Source organism: Rhipicephalus sanguineus, chromosome 8 (assembly GCF_013339695.2).
Source record: "Rhipicephalus sanguineus isolate Rsan-2018 chromosome 8, BIME_Rsan_1.4, whole genome shotgun sequence".
NCBI lineage: Eukaryota > Metazoa > Arthropoda > Arachnida > Ixodida > Ixodidae > Rhipicephalus > Rhipicephalus sanguineus.
Window position 1 is genome coordinate 29,984,732 of NC_051183.1, and position 18,183 is coordinate 30,002,914.

General features: G+C 45.8%; 1 protein-coding gene across 1 annotated transcript in view; it reads left to right on the top strand.

The window, feature by feature from the left end:
- The window catches only part of LOC119403115 (chymotrypsin-2-like), a 45,131-nt gene that overhangs the window by 19,440 nt on the left and 7,508 nt on the right, over window positions 1-18,183 (top strand). The gene's annotated exons all lie outside the window — the stretch shown is intronic.

An 18,183-nucleotide genomic window follows, 5' to 3' on the forward strand; every position in this document is an offset into this window, starting at 1 on the left:
TTGTGGCCTTTACGCGGCGCGCACGACTGCAATATTTGGCTGAGCAGTTCATAGCCGTGTCAGCTTTCCGCAGGATGTGCTTTTTCAACAAGCCCAAGGGGTGCTTCATGACCCCTTCAAATGCACCAAAAGTTGGCGCGTTACAATACCATTGTAACTGTGGCGTCTGCGTGTGTAACTTTTATATGCTATGGGAGCGGCAGCCGCGAGCGCACCGATGGTAGAAGAGAACGATGGACACGGACACGCTCGCGGCTCGCGCTCAGTGGCCGCTGATAGTGAGTCGCGGCCGAGTCTTGGAATGATAAAGACGTGTTGCTCAGTGTCTTGTCCTCGTCTCTGAGGGGTTCTGGCGGCGGCTTGCCCAGACTCCTACAATGCAAACACAGTCGGTCTTAGAACAGCTCAGAACACGCTGCTGCCACTGGACGCGTGCCGCTCGCTGCAGAAATTACTAGAATTGCACCATAGCATACGCCCATGGAATGCACATACGTTCGGCCAAATGAAGATACCTTTGCCACGCTGGTATCCACGAATTTCAGGCGAGCGACGTATTGTGGATATACGGAGAAGCACTCAAAAGAGGGCACACGTTTACCACTTTTATAACGGCACACCACGACGAACCGAAGAATTCGGAGCCGAAGGTGTTCACTTCGGCCTGCATGACGCCCACAAATTATGTAGTGGCCTTACGTAAGCTCAAACACAGGCCGATGGTTATTTGAAGGCGACTGGAAGCAAAAGTACTCTCAGGGAGTTGACAGTGGAATTCAGGTTGTGTTATTTCGTCCTTACCGCTGAATCCATCTTAGGGGTATCTTCGACGTGAAGTGTATTATCCAAAGGTCAGAGGATCGTGTGCATTCTCAGTCGACAAAATAATAGTGTTAAAACCCTCAGCTATAATACAACCCTCATAATTCACGAGGAGCCGCTCTCCGGCTTGTTAATTAAGAACCTGCTTGCAACTCGATCTTTGCACGCACTGATCAAGTCAGCACCAGATCCGTGTCCTTAGAACTCAACGCCACACACAAGTTTTGTAATGTTTGAGGCCAGTTATGACATACAAAACTAGTCGAAACAAGCGAGGCACAAGAAGCTGCGATACCGAAAAGGTCGCGCGGCCGAATTTAAGTTACACTCGAACGTGCGTGGGCGCACTGATTTCAGCACACGACAGTTGGCTTCTACCGGAAGTGAGTCATCTTTTCGAAAACTCGCAACGAAGTTTTTCCATATTTCAACCTGTTTATTTAACTACAACTATTATACACAGTGTCAACTCGAACAAGCGCATCTCATCCAAACACAGCTTTTGATTTATGTCGGCTATTGGCCAATAAGCATGCTATGTCTCTTGCGACGCGCAGATACAGATCTGTGACGTCAGCCGACTGACGCCCCATCCACCGACGAGAGTAAGAACCATCCTCTGTTTGAAAAGAGGGCGCCTGAGAAAACGGCAACTCCGCGCTCCGCTTGTAGCCTTTACGCAGCGCGCACGACTGCAATATTTGGCTGAGCTGTCCATAGCCGTGTCAGCTTTCCGCTGGATGTGTTTTTTCAACAAGCCCAAGGGGTGCTTCATGATCCCATTAAATCTTTCCTGTCTTCACCAAACTTACATGCAATTTCATTTTTCTTATACCAGAGAGCCTGCGATGCGGCGGTTAGGCTAGGTCTAACTGTCCCCACGTGGGAGCGGCCCGCGGTGTCACCCTAAGGGGTGGCACTTCTCCGGATCTTTAAATAAAGTTCTTCGTACCGTACCGTATAGCAAGGTGGTTGGGGGGGCGGGTGCGGTTCACATAGGTCCCCTTGTGCGCGATAAGGAACCTGGATTACTCATATCAGTTTATAGGAATGATGTGCTGCTGACGTGTACGCATCTACGCTTTGTCATGTCATCGCATTCCCTTGTTTGGCTCGGTGGTGTGTGGCAGGCGTCATTGCCGAACATACTATATCTGTGATATGGGATCAGCCTACCCTCCAGTTCCTGATTGTCAACCTCCGAAGAGGTGTTGCACCGATACACTGGGCGAAGGTCGCGGGATCGAATCCCGGCTGCGGCTGCTGCATTTTCGATGGAGGCAAAAATGTTTGAGACCGCTGTATTTAGATTTAGATGCATGTTAAAGAACCCCACGTAGTCGAAATTGCCAGAGCCGTCCACCAACGTAGCCTGGGGGAAGGGGGGGGGCTTCGCCTTCGCGCCGTAGTTTATCTGGATCATAATAAAGTTCTTGCCATGCCATGCCTCCACTACGGCGTCTCTCATACTCATATTCTAGTTTTGGGACGTTAAACCCCAGATATTATTATTGTTACCTCGCGTGGGTTTGCCTCCGAGATCGGGCCACGTTTGACCAATCTACTATGTCGTGTAATGACATCATGGTGTGACGCCACGTTACGAGACGTAATAATGACATCACAATGATATCACACATTTTAGTGGCATGTGATATATGATGACGTCATATGACGAAGCAATCATATGATGCTGATTATTTGCATCGTTCCGTTTTGACGCCGCTGCGCACAACCACTTGTCGTGGTTCATAAGGCCTCGAAATATTTCCTCCTGATACATTTCGTTATCTTGGTCATCCAGGGTGACTCGGGTGGACCATTGATGATTCGGACCGCAGCTGACCGCTTCCAGCAAGTTGGCATCGCTTCGTACGTGGGTGATATTTGCGGCGGAGACGACCCGGATGTGTACGCTCGAGTTAGCGCTTACGCCGACTGGCTGACTCGGGGAGTTTCTTCGAGCGCTGGCTACAAGCCCCTCGATGAGCCAATGGCGTACATGCTCGAAAGCGGTCCGTTCCTCATTGCGTGACGAAACTTCGAGGCGGTGACGCATCCCGTAAGCCGGGCGGTGTGGGTCTGCTCTAATAAACACTCGTTTCAATGACTGCATTATGAAGTGGTCTTCGTTGTGCGGGCGCTCCTCCCGCGTATGTGTTCCTCAAAGGAAGACGCCAACACAGTTACAAACTGCGTGCGCTGTGGCTCCCAGACTGACCGTCACACGTGTGCATTCGCACTAAAGCGATGCTTGATATTGTTGCATATTACGTCACGTGAGTCAGGAAGAGACAGAACAAATGAAATTTATTTACTCGCTAGTATTATCGAAGAATCCTAGTTAGGCCAATAGTCGAAGGCGCCTGTAGCGTCAGCTGCCACGTAATCCCGCCGATCTGATAGAGCTGACTTTCTGGTCTCTTCTTTACAGACTGTACCAGCCTGTGCACTGGTGTGGCATTGTCTCTGACTGGTGCGGCTTCTATTTCTTATGGAGGGAGGCGGTGGTGCCGTATTATAACGAGAGAGGCTGCATACGTGCTACTCAGCGCTTTTCTCCCGTTGAATGTACTCTGCTTTATGGAGGTGGTTGGAACACCTACCTGAATATTTCTAAACTATTCAGGTAGGTGTTCCGCGATGTCATCGTACGTTTGTTGGGCAATCACCGGGTTTCTTCGAGTGGCAGGATCGCCAAATGGCGCTCTTGCTTCTCTCCCAAGCACCGCTGGTCGAGCACTTATTTCCGGTTTTTCGAATATGCGGAAAAAAAAAAACAGTTTAGCCGCAAGTTCGAAACAACGAATTCGATAGCAACAAATTGCAATGGTATACGAAGGAAGGCCAGCAGCTAACTCCTTTGGATGCGATGTTGCGTAACTCTACAATATTCGTCTCTTTTTGTGACGTAACGCCTTAAAAGTTGATGTAGAGCGGAGCTTAGGGGAAGCCTCGGAGGTGAAACCTGTGGAGGGACGAAGCATGCAGTGTTCGCCGGTGTTTCCCACAGCAAAATCACCGGCTAATGGGCAATTGGAGACAAAAGAGAAATTAGACACAGAGACCTGCAGTCAGCTTTTAGTTAACGTGCACGCTGCGAATCTTTATTGTTCAACTACACACAAGAGAAATCTCCCAGCGGTACTAAATTGAAGTTCAAGATCCAGTGCCTATACATACGGGGTGGCCGGTGAACGGTTGTGCAGCGCGAGCAGTCGGTTTTTTTCAATCAAGAAACTCGCTAGCAGACACTGCCTGCGTCGGCGTTGGCTCTCGCGGGTGAGGGCGCGTGTTCTCGTTCCTTGCGAGCTGGTAGTTCAGCGTTCATCGGAGAAAGAGCGTTTCAATAGTGAACGCGCGTTACAGGAAATGAATACATGTAACACAAAAAGACTTTTCGCCTTCTACTGGCCACGCACATGTGCATTGCTGAAGATTACCCGTCTCCTAAGGGAGTACCACATGATCGACAACGTCCTTCTTGAGTTTCTTAAAGGGACCGACAATTGATTTTTCTCGACCCATTTTTTTTACGGCGCGACAGAAAGCTCACCATTCGCAGTGCTTCTAGCTGCGGTAGTTAACCCTAAAAGCACGCAGTTAGTTTTTAAGCAGTATTTTTCGAACTGAAAGGCTCTAAACACGGACGTACCTTTCCTCCAGCAACGTTGAGAACAGATGGCAATGCCGCCAGCCCTTCTCGCGATTTGTGAAAGCTATCGTTGTTCTGATTTCGCAGGAGTTCCTGTAACTATGCTTAACCACCTTTATTTATAGCTTTTCAACTATTTTTGAAAATAACAAGCTGTTCCAGCGAGATGACGTGGCATTATACACCTTCCCTGTATCTGTACCGCGTTGTGTGCGCATGCGTCCAAGGTTGCCTGCGCCTGTGTCATGGGTGGCTTGTCCTGGCGTCGTTATTCTCTCGATGCACGAGCCAAGCCAAGTCATCGAAAACGTCACTACGCATATGCGCGGCCGCGCCGAGTAGCAGCGCATGTCATTTCTGAGGCGAAGTGTAGGTAGGAAAACTATGTCGCTCCAAAATCTTAGCGACCTGGAAACTGCGTGCTCGGTTACATGAGCACGCTGAAAAGTTGCTCAAGACGCGCTGACGAGTATGGGATCATTACGTCACGCGAAGGCAGCCCCACTTTAATGAATACTACTAATGCAGGCCTATGTGTACATTTTTATGGAGTAATACTATTTAATATAAAGAAACAAACAATATTTCAACACGAACAAACAAATCATCGACCCTGTACAGCAATCCACGTTCACGCAGCCGGGTTCATCGGATCGTTCATGTTTCTGCCACCAGAGGCGCCACAGGTCATTTTTCGCGACTTCCAATTAATAAATGAAAATATAAATCTATCTTTCACGAAAAAAAACAGGTTTGGTTTGAATCAATGCGACGGACAATCTTTCCATCAGTGGAGTCATCTCATTTCATGTTCTGGGCAGTTGTCGGTTCCAGTTGTCGGTCTACATAGATTATGCGTTAATTTCCTCATATCGACACATGTCCTCTTATTCACATAGATCCGGGTGAAGAGCTATGGCCAAGTAATATAATTATATTAATTGTTGGAATCCAACGTCCCAAAACTCCGTTACGATTATGAGAGACGCCGTAGTGGAGGGATCCGGAAATTTCGACCACCTGGGTTTTTTTTTAACATACACCTAAACCTAAGCACATGGGCCTCAAGCATTTTGGCCTCCACCACAAATTCAGCCGCCGCGGCCGGGATTCGATCCTGCGACCTAGGAGTCAGCAGGCGAGCGCCATAACCACTAGGCCACCGTGGCGGGTCTATGGCCAAGTAAAGAGCACCACTTAATGGGACACTAAATTGAAATATTTCATCGGCTTAGATTGGTAAAGTGTACTCTGAGAACCGCAGAGTATATACCTTACAACGTGCTGAGAACTCTAATGTCGTTAATTTCACCACCACAGGTTTATTGATAGAGGAGAAAATCAACGCCAAAATTACATCGTTATAGGCGATGCGCAAAGCGCCGACGACGCCATCTGCCGCCATGGCTCGGAAGCGCTCGCGGGGCCCGGCGAGCAGTGTTCCTGCGAGCGTCGCGAGTGGACGGATGGATGTGGTTTTCATCGTGATTTAACGATTCTGGCGGGCCTCAGCGATGTCGAAAAATACCTGCTGCGTTGTCGGCTGCTCAAACACACACAAAAAATCGCCAGGAACGCACATCTACAGGTTTCCGGCGCTATTTCATGAGCGAAAGCGATGGCGGCGGTGGATTGCGGCTGTACGACGTAGAAGCTAAGCAATCGCGCTTTGTTTACGGCAGTGTTAGAACGATTACCGTGTTTTTATTTCTTCTTTTTTGTCGCTACGTTTTCAGCGAACGCTACTACGTTTACACTTGGTCGCCTCGCCTGCATTGTAGACACTACAATTCACATGAGGTTGTTATTACTGATAAGACGCGATACCTTGGCTCACTTGAAAAAATCACAGCATATCCACGGAGTGAATGATGATGAGTGGGCGAAGCTGCGGAGGTTCATCGGTAAATCGTGAATCTTCCGTGAATTCTGCCCAGTACACCATCACCGACGTGAGATCGGGCGCGTTTATACTAAAGGTTCGATGAGTTATGACGACTTGCAGCTCACTAATTTTACATGTACGCTGTGAATTTTCATTGTTTAGAAAACCATTGTTTAGAAAACATCTGGCGTCTTTCGTTAAGCAGCTGGCGTCTTTTCGTTTTGCTTTAGAAACATCTGGCGTTCTTTCGTTTTGCTTTTACAAAACATCTGGTGTCTTTCGTTGGTTTATTTCATCAATCAACGGCGTTTTGAACAAAATTTTTATTGTTTAATCACGCACAGGAGAAATCTCACCAGGCACTACCTTGGAGGTAAAACAATGGCTGCTAATGGGAATGAGAGACAGAAGAAGTCGGCTTTTAGCCAACACTTACACTTCTACTTCTACTAACGTTTCCTACTGGAACATGCCAATGGCTGCTAATGGGGAATGAGAGACAGAAGAATTCGGCTTTTAGTTAACGCGCACGCTGCGGATTTTTTATTGTTCAACAACGCACAGGAAAAATCTCCCACCGGCACCACCTTGGAGGTCAAGATCTGGTACTAGCGTTACGACTGGTTACGCACTACGACTACGACAACTACGAGGGACGAACGGGTGCCGCCTTAATTAAGGAGCTTCGCCCCTAAAACGAATGGCGCGAAGCGCAATGCGAGAGAATGTAGGGCAGGTGACGGCTTCTTTAAGAAAGCGCCGTGGAATCACACGTGTGCTGTACGAAATCGGCTGCATTCTACCTATTGATGGCACTGGAATGCGATCATTGGTGCAGAATGTTCGCTGTGCGCTTCTGCACCGATGATGACAAGCTTATCGTTTATTTTTTCACAAGTTTATCGTGCTGGTTTCAAAGTTTTACCAACGCTGACCCTTCACGTGGCCGACCCTGTGAAATCTATACGCCGGTGCGACAGCGCTCCCTCAAAATCTACTATATCAGCACATGGCACGTAAACGAAGCTACTGTGTCGAGAAAAAATATTGGTTCACGCGTCACCGCATGCAGGTGTTAGTGATCGGGACGTTATAAAGAAAGCGGTGTACTTACGATGAGCTCCACTTCGTAGGAGAAGCTTGTTGTCGATTGTCTGTGACAAACACTTGTCGTGTATGGGGACATTGTCGTCCCACACAGCTGTGACATCGGACACATGTCCACTATTATAAAGTGCGGCTCCTTTGCGCACACTGTTGCCGCAAAAGTAATTATCTGGGACGCGCACAGCCGGCGAATCGCACGCGCGCAAATGAGGCGTCTGCTACGCGACCCGCGAGCGGTTCCAACGGCCGCCGCTACGCGGCTTTCAGTGGCGTCCCTATAGGCGCTGCGCATCGCGGATATTTCACGCACTAAATCTCTGCGAGTTATGTAACGGATTTCAAAGAGTATTTTTCCTATTTTGGCGACATCGGCTCAACAAAATTTTCCGAAACTTGGTATGTTAAGTCTAGGTGCTCTCTCAGACGACAATGTACTTCATTTTTACCGATTATAAACTACGTGTGACCTAGTACACGCCCTGAAAATGTATGACGTCACCGCGTTTGGTGCGGGAAATTCAAGGGGGCGTCACAACACGCATTTTCTTTTCGAGCGCTATGTCGCTTACCAAGCGTCTTCTCGCGGTACGAGTGGTGTTTTCTGGATTTTGACATAGAAATTTCCTAATATGCGAAAAATTGCTTTGCAACGAACCTGCATACATCTCTTTTGTAGGAAATTTTAGTGGCATAAACACAGAACGCCAGTTAACTCGTTATGGAGCATAATGTTTTGAACAACGCACGCCACCTATTGACGGTGACATTGTCGTTTCTATCAGCTTCTTATATTAGGTAAAAAATTTTAGCCCTGTACTGTTAAGGGTGTTCGACAAAATATGGGACATATGTGTTTCACTGCCCTATGAGTGTATCTGCAAAAGTGGGATATATGTGTCCCACTGACCACTGAAAGACAGACTTTTCAGAAAAAGAAAAGTACTTTTATTTTTTATGCGATCTTGCTGCTGCCTTAAAGACCACATAGGACAGAACCTACAAATGCCCCCTCTCTATCACCAAAAAAAAAAAACTCAACTAAATATTCATTGTGCATCCACTTGCTAACGGTACTCGAGCAGCAGATGTGGGTACTGGGCATACCTGCAGCTAATTTTTATCCGTGAAGGAAGCTCAACTGCTTCCTTCACTGGACGAGACTTCCCTGCGTGAACCAGAATGAAAATTAGATACTGCAGTCAGTTGCACACAATGTTAGACTGGCTACACTTTAAGAAATATATCACTGAAAGATTGTCAACCTTGCATCGCACAAATTCTTGAGTAAACTGTATAGTTAGGAACGAATAAAACCACTATAATAGCACTTTTAAGATCTCGTGAGTATAAAAAGAACTTTTCAAGGTTACCGCTCATGCTGAATCGGGTGGAGAGCGCGCCAAAATCTGATAAAAAAAGGATACAGCGCGTGAAAGCGGAATGGTTCGTTTGGAACACGGATATTTGCTGGCATCTTGCGAATACCATACAAACAACCACCAAAACCACTTTTTAGAACATCCACGCGGTCGCACTAAAAGTCTGAAAGCAATCGATTCAGTGCTTTTGTTCTAATAAATTAGAACATGGCGAAGAAAAAAGCGGAAGATATCAGTCCCACTGCCCCACAAGGGGTTAAATGGCCCCTAAACTACCAAAAGACGCCCGCATGATTCTCTGCTAGCAGATGCGCGCGCTCCTTGAGTTTCCACCTCGGACGCTGAGCAAGGGCATTTGGAGAGGTGGACAGACAAGCCAAAGAAAGCGTTCGCTGTAGACTCGTGCACAACTGCAACACCACAACTGCATTTCGACCTCTGGGTGGCGTAGGGGCCCTTTAACAAATAAAGGCAAAATGCATATCCTTCTTTGCAATCGGATATGTAGCGTAGAGCTCAGTATTCGTTTCAATCAAGAAAACCACAACACAGCATCAAAACCACTTGATGGATGATAAGGAACCTGTGGACAATGGGACACCCTCCCACACGTTCCCGGTAAAGATTAGGTTGCAGCTGCTTTGCACTTCACACTTCGCGTGCGTTTGCCGCTTCCAAAGAGTGAGGGAGACTCGTCTAGCAACTTGTTGAGTTCGTTTTAAGGCTGACATGGGTAGACCATAGAAATAAGGCACCGGAAGAACAGACTTAGTACAAACCTCGACGAAAGGAACAACTTCGTGTCGCTGAGAATAGTTGTGGTACAGCGAATTGGTGGCGGAACGCTAGGGCGTCAGCTTCAAAATAGGGGAGGTGGCGGGTTCGATCCCCAGTTCCGGCCGCCCAACCAGCGGTTGCAAATGGGTACAGTCCGGCTTCGTAGTGGTGTTACAGTGCCGCTGTGATGCGGAGCTTGAGAGGCTTGGAGGATTCCCAACCTGCTGCACGGGACCCAAGGATAGTCGCGGTACCGATCACGGTCTACCACAGCGACCACAAAGCGATTATCACTACCATTACTCTAATGTAAGAATAAAACATACCCCCCGCCCCCCATCAGCATGTGTGGAGTTTCATACAGCTTCACTGGGCATTCACGTTCGCAGGGCGGGATGGTGTTCTTTGTTTTCTTTTTATTGTCCATTTAAAAAACGCGAGGCTTCCTTCCGTTCAGAAAACCTATTCTTAAACAAGAAATATGTGAGACCCCTTGAATCCCATGACAAAATGCACCGCTATCACGAGCTCGTCCTTTTGATTGACTAACCGGGACGTGTCTTACGGCAACTTGAATTCATCTCTGTGTTTTTTTTTTCTGTTTTCCTTGCAGTTTGGATGAACATAGAACCAACCCCAACCTCCTCCCAACCTACCCGCGATGCTGAAGAGAAAGACGCTCTAGGTAGGACCTGCGTAACAATTCTCCAGCTTGTTAAACGACACAAGATCTGCAATACAGGAGCCTTACTATATTTAAATCGGCATGCGTTGGAGCCCGTATACCATATTATTTTTTCGCGTGTTTTTGGTAAACCTCACTGCCTTCTTCCCTTTCTTTTCTTCCTTCTTCTTTCGCGTGTTTCTTTCAAGCGAACGGAGCAGCTGTCACACTGAAGACCCCGTCCCTTGATGGGGTTTGCTTTACATTTTCTACGTGACAGCACTCATAGACAATGCATGTCGAACAGTGAGACCGTTGTGCATATTCGTATGTCATCTTTAGATCTAAATGCATATAAGGGTTTAATAGCAAGCGGAAATCTTTGAGGAAAGCTTTTTCGCTTGTTCTCCACCGTCCAGTCTTCTTCTGCATGAAAGAGCAAAGACTGAACTCGGCACTGGCTCTTTACAAAACGTAAGTATTTTTTTTTTATTTCGTGAGGGTTTATGGGCCGTTAATACTCTTTAGAGTAATGAATTCTCGACTACAGGTCGTTAGAAACGCGCTCGTTTGAACTGCCCGTCTGCTCATCTTACTCTGACCAACAGACGTTCGGGCAAGTGAATGAAGCCATTGATTCTTGGAACGATGAAATGAAGAAAAAAAATGAAAGCCTTTGCTCTTGATTTCCTATCATTCATTCTAACAAATATGCTGAAACATTACCCAGTATCAGCACAGGTTTTGCCTAAAGTACCAAGCGCATTTATCATGTAAAGTACTCAGCGCTTTTTGAAGAAAAAAACGTGGTGCACAATGAACAAGACGGACAAAAGAACGCACAACTGACGTTATTGCGTCGTGTTTGTTCCTTTTTGCGCTTTCCTTTTTTTTTCAATAGTCATGAACCAACGCGGACAGCAAAATATTTTACCGAGCGCATGCAAAAGCGTTCTGAGGATACCACTAAAAATTGCTATCTATCTATCTATCTATCTATCTATCTATCTATCTATCTATCTATCTATCTATCTATCTATCTATCTATCTATCTATCTATCTATCTATCTATCTATCTATCTATCTATCTATCTATCTATCTATCTATCTATCTATCTATCTATCTATCTATCTATCTATCTATCTATCTATCTATCTATCTATCTATCTATCTATCTATCTATCTACAAAGGCTCCTCTGCCTGGTACGGTTTCTGCGGTCCCCATCACATTCAGACATTTCGATGACGAGTACGGGGTTTCTTCGCATTCTCGACAGAGTGGTAGCTGCGTACCAAAGAAAAATTTCCTTCAAAAGACAGTACAGGTAGCGGAATGAAATCTCGGCCGCGGCGACCGCATTTCGATGCAGGCAACATGCTAAAGACCCGTGTGCTTAGATTTAGGCGCACGTTAAAGAACACCAGGTACTGAAAATTTCCGGAGCGCAACACTACGGGGTCTCTCGTAATTATATCGTGGCTTTGGGACGTAAAACTACGACAAACAGCCAGCGCTCATAATGGCAGTCGCATCAGGCGAGCCTTGTATATAAGTTTCTCAGGGAGCTTACGTTTTGAAGCGGCGGGTTACTGCATCCATATGTTCTCGTGTTACAAACGAGGTAAGCAGTAGTACGTTCTGGCGGGCTAGTTGGTGCATTGCTGTTAGACGTTCTCAAACAGCACAAAATGACCAGGACGCAAGCAAGAAAACACAGAGAACGACACGAAGCAGCTTGCTACGTTCTAAATCATTACGCGGAACTATGAAGACCTAGTGTGATTAATTGATTGATTGAAAGCTTTACCTCTGAATGCTGTCATGTTGCCTAAATGACGATAGAATATTAGGCGAAGAAAACATTCGCCTCCTTGACGAGCGCAAACAAAGCTGTCATATATCTTACGGGGTGTCTCTGCGGTGCGAGTTGATCGTCGTATGGCGCCATCCAGTGAAATATGCTGTTCTGGTTCTGAGGCTGGTTGTAATTGTGTAACAAGACCTCACGTGGTCGACATTGGCTTTGGTCCATGTTGCTTGGTTATTTTGGTGTAATTTGTTGGTCTATACTGGTTGACTTCCGTCTATGTTGCATTGCAGTTAGCGCATTTTAATGACGTATCACTCTATCTGCTGAAACAAAACGTCGCCCCCCCCCCCACTTATGTAAACCCCCAGAAAGGGGGCCTTGAAGGTAATCAGCTGAAACACCATGAATGTAACCTGCGTGTCATTTCGCAAAAGCTTACTAGGTGGCGCTTGTGGAACTTCTCATGTGCAAGGATTCGCAATGTTCAGATGCCAATCTTTCCGCATCAGGAGATCTGTCGCATGTTAAAATAAACGGCACTACCTCAGGCAGTTTTATTTTTATGCGCAGCTGCCGAGGGTTCGACAAAACCATGGCTTCGATAATGGCGAAATTCTTAATAGGGCTAAGCCTGCTCTTCGTCACTCTTGAAGGGGTAACGTACACTTTTTTTTCTGTGATTTTCTTATTGTACGCTCTTCGAAATATCACGCGCACCTGAATTCCAAAGCATGATTCGACACTGACACCTGGCCACGAACCCTGCGTTACCTTTGTTAATATCGCTCCGCTGTCTGGCAATAAGCATTATCAGTGGTCTTCTATCCACGTGCAAAGGTAATAAAGAACCTAAATGAACACAAAGATTACCCTAAGCCAAGAAAGACAAACATGTAGGCCATGATACTAGATGAAAGATGAAGTAATCAGTTGGGATACACTTCTATCAAAGTATATTTGAGGCGCTAGGCTAAACCTAGTCGCTGAAATATGATCACGTTTAAGACAACTAATCAACTCTGTATTTCGAAGAGTATCTTAAGCTTTTTGCAAAAAAAAAAACGGAGTCGATAAAAGCACGAGAACCTTTGAAGTCTAATTCCCGGGACTGAAAATAAACGTTCTTTATCAGATGCAGTTAGAATATCTCCATTATTTGAAACAGGAATAAAGAGGGCTTCAGGGAAATTCTTTTCTAGGTGATGCGCCGCAAGTGGCCAACAATTTTTTTCCTGGAGCTATCAGAAATCCTCGTATAAAAACAGCGCAGAGAGCACCTTTCAATGAATCACATTCTCAAAGCATCTGCGGCATTTGGGGAGAGACAGACAGGCCTGCTCTCGTGAACGATACAAAACACTATTGCCTCTCCATTCAGATTTATTATTATCAGAACATAAATGCCTCCCTGCATGACGTATTCTAGTTCTGAGAGTCTACGAGTATTTTGAGCAAACTGTGAAATAAGGGAGATTTTATTTCATGTATTCATTTAACCTTTTTACTTAACATTACCTTTTCGTTGGCGCATCACAGCCACAGTTGCTTTTGCATAATAAAACACAACATAAGTCTCTGTCTTCCCTCCTATGAATGTCTTCAAACACTATAGGACTTGCCATCATTATACTTTTACAGCTCTCTGCACAGAAGGAGACGCTAAATCCACAAGGTAAGCTTTTACGGCCTTTCATTCTGTACTCAAAGACAAATTCAGCATTACTTGAAACATGCAACTAAAAACTTCCCAAGACTAAAGTAAATTGGTTGCATTCTCCCTCATATAACTGAATCGGGTATCCCTTACGTAAATACTGCTATAACAGGCCACTCTTTGCCGAACTTATTGGTCCATCTGGTTATTGTATTTTCATATTCTTTTTTTTCTTAATTTAGCGTGTGTGCTCAATAATTATATCATGCTCCAACGTAGCCTACCTTCACATATTTATTGCATATAAACAAAAAATAGAAAAACAATTATTCCCTTCTTCATAATACAATGCGAATGTGAATTCACTTACTATTATCTTCATAACTTGAATAAGAACTCGGTCACCCTCTTTTAAAGCCAGGAGCTCGAGAGAAATCTTCACTGCTCATCTGTAAAAAGGAATTATTAAAAAGTAAGAACAACAGCTGGTAGAAAAGACAGCACAGCACTGATGAAGTTGAGCAAAAAAAGTGATGAGTGGACGATTACTCAAATCCCAAGCAAGAATAAAAGCCAAACTTCAAAATGATTATTATTCCGCCGTTATAACCGAATAACGTGCCATTAACCGATTTATTTACAGGCTGTGGCGTGTCCTACTCCAAGACAATGATAGTGAACGGCACTGAAGTCAAAGAAACTCAGTATCCATGGGCGGTACGGTAATCTTTTCAAAATCCTTTTAAAAATGTATGTGATGGATTAGCGCATACTTACGGATGCCTGTGCAAGTCCTAGCATTCAGAAAAAAAATGCAGCAGATTGAATAAGGGCGTATCGCAGCATAAATGTCTGCAATGTCTGCAAGCATCTGCAAAGCATGATTTTTTTTTTACTGTCAGCTTTAGAGGCAAGAACCATGTGATGCTGCTAGGCAACAGCTTTTTGTTCTTTTCCTCGCGTTTGTTATGATGCTGACCCTGTGGCTGACGCTGTAATGAACGCCAGATTGATTGATTGATTGATTGATTGATTGATTGATTGATTGATTGATTGATTGATTGATTGATTGATTGATTGATTGATTGATTGATTGATTGATTGAAATAGAACGAGGCGTTCTCGCGTCTCCATCTTTCGCACAATGCACAATGAGCAGCGTTCATGTGTATTTTCTGGTGCTTCTTCTTTTCCGTTTTATTGCTTAGTCTTTTTCCTACCCACATGAAGGTAGAGTTTCTAGTTGACTTATGTGCCTCTCCTCTCATTCCTCGCCTCTTCCTTTCTGCTCCTGTACGACAAAAAGTGAAAAGTAACCGGAGAACATTCGACAGTCCACTCTTAATTCTTTCTGCCTTTCTTTGTAAATAAGGCGCAGGAACAAGCCAATGGAAAGTTGGAAAAAATCAAACAGCGCGATCATACTACACTCACAGAAGAGGTCGAGTACAACGAGCGTCTTTCTGTCCCACAACGATAATCATCATTTATTTTGCCTTCCTTTAATTGCATTATCGCCGCGCGCCCGGCATTTTCTGGTCGCGAACGGCATTTGCGCTATCAGCGTGACATAGCATTCTTGGTAGGAAAGTGGCCAGCGCCGAGTTTTCAAGGAAGGAAACGCAAGCAAGCCCGATGACGATTATTGTTGTGGCACAAAAAGACGCCCTTTTTACTCGATCTCTTCTGTGAATGTACTGCTAAATTCCGAATACCCCTGGAACGCAAGTTCCACATTAAAACCTGAAATAGCCCACGAATGAATATTTCGCCCTTTATTTTAAGGAGACTTGACGGCCCTTTTCACTAACACAGAAGGCAGTTCAGGCAAAAGCCCGTGATCTCACAAGAAACACACAAAATGTCTTTGACATTCTCAATAGGTTGCACGGCTCTTTACTTGGAAAGGTATTGCAGGACACCCTAAATTATACCGGTCATAAAGGCTTCCACAGATGAAACTATTTTGTGTTTTCTCTACTCGCCAGGTGTTTCTGGAATTGCATTACCCCTCAAACGTATATGCTTGTGGAGGTACCATAATCACGAAGCGTCACGTCCTCACCGCAGCTCACTGCTTAGTGCTGTAAGTAAACAAGGCATATAATATGGCTTTAACGGAGCGGCATTCGCACTGTCGATAAAACACTGCTATTTTAAGGAGACTTGACGGCCCTTTTCACTAACACGCTCTTTAGGTTCGGGATTGCTTTGTGACCTCACGTGTACCACTTTGTATATATATTGCTTTTTGATACTCGATGACGTAGGTGTATATATAGTTGGGTCCATCTGTAGGGGCATCTCGGTGAAGTGAATATGACGATGTACCTTTTAAGAGCGGAGCTGCTTAATCTTTTCGTTCTACGGACGGGGTTCGAAAAACTCGGCGGGTATGCGCAATTGAAAGAGGATATGTGCAAAGCAGCTCCTAGCATAACCATCCATGCTTGGTGATAACCAGTCTGTAACGAATGAATACCTAATCCATAAACGATTGATAACCAATACACTATTTAAAATTCTTGCGTGATCTTCGGAATGACGCCGCGGAATGCGATGTTTGCGGCACCGAAGAAAACATCGAACACTTGCTGTGCCACTCTCCTCGTTTTGCCTCGGTGATAAAAAGTACCTTTCGACGCACTGCGGCGGCTGGATGATCGGCCACTTTCCGTAGAGGTGCTACTACAGCACCGTCCACATCTCTCCATGGCCCACAAAGCAGTGAAAGCACTCTTGTGCTTTTTGAGGAAGATGGGCTTGTGCGAACGCCTCTCACTCGTGATGCAATCCCGCACGCTGCATTTAATTCTATGCTTCTCTTTTGTAGCGTTAGCTACACTTGTCTAGCCGGAGCCGATTTTGCGTGGAGGGTCATGAGCCGTGCTGCGCATGCGCGAGGATCAGTGATGTCACACAACTGGGTCACCGGAGCTGGCATCTCACGCGCTCTCCGACACCGCCGCGCGCGGCTCGCCGCTGCTGGTCTGCGCTTTCGGGAGGAGTGGCGTCAGAGCGCGGCAGACACGCTGGCGCCGGCGCAAGCGCAGACTCGACTCCGCCACCGCCACGCGCGGTCGCCGCTGCTGGTCTGCGCCGCATTAGAGAGGAGTGACGTCGTAACCATAGACACAGTGGCGCCGGCACGCGCGCAGCTATTCGCCTTCGCTGTGCAGTCGCCGTCTGACACTGCGTCGGGGCCGCTTTATAGCGCCGCTGACTGGCATTTGCAGGTGGGTAACACCACGGAGAAGGAGAGCGCAAATGCTGCTCGACGGCGCAGAAGAGCCGAGAAGCTTCTCTCATCGGATCCCGAAGTAGTGCCTGGCAATTAGCTGTTCAGCGTGCGAAGAATGAACATAGGAAGGCTAATAATCCTAGACAATCGGGAAAGCTAAGAATAATCAGCTGAACCTTTGCTAACGCTACGTATATCCTGGCATAGCCGAGCTAAGCTACTGCAAATTTTTTTCTTCTTCCTCCCTTCCCTCCTCTTTCTCATATTTCTATCCCACTTCCCTAGTCCCTCAGTGTAGGGTAGCCAAACGGAAGTTTTTATGATTGACCTCCCTACCTTCTCCTTTTCTGTTTCCTTCCTTCCTTCCTTCCTTCCTTGGATTAGCTTAGCCTGACCCAAAAATGCATGACAGAGACGTTGTGATAACCAATCGATAGCCAATCAATAATTGGTCAGTAACTCACAAATTCTAGAAAAAACTTGGTCGTGCTTACCCTCACCATCTTTAGTGTAGAATAGCAAGAGCTGGGAAAAGGAAGTTATTGTGAGGAGGAGGAAAAAGAGGAGATGAGAGAGTAAAGGATATCATAGTTTTCTATAGTATAGTAAGCAATGGTTGGGAAAGGAAAGTGAGGGTTAAGAATGAGGGACAGACGGAAGCAACACCACCAGCTCCGCTGCTTTCTGAGTCCTTCGCAGCACTAGTGCTTAGCCCCCCCACCCCTCATTTTTTGTTATTGATATAACGTAAAGGAGATGTTGACGCTCAAATAAGGTGCGGCTGCTCCTTGGCTCTTGAACAACAAATCAACATGCGAACAGAGTTACGTGCAACAATAAATACACGAGCACACATATGTAATAAGCTCAAACGCATACAAAACAAAGCCAAGACAAAAAAACAAGAGAGTAAAACAAAAAGTCCGTATATGCACTTCATAATGTCCCTAATAATGTTTCTGCTCGTCATGGGGATGAATCCGAACATATGGGTAACATGACAGTGAACACATCATAGACATCAGGCCAGGACATATGTAGGACATAGACATGATAAGTTACTTGTATTAGGAACATAAATGCCCTTAAACTGCCAACATATCCATTGCGCTCCAGAAGTTAACTGTATCGCAAAAAGTGTGCGCGAAAACTTCAGGAATACTTCAAGGAGTCTTCTTATTTCTCA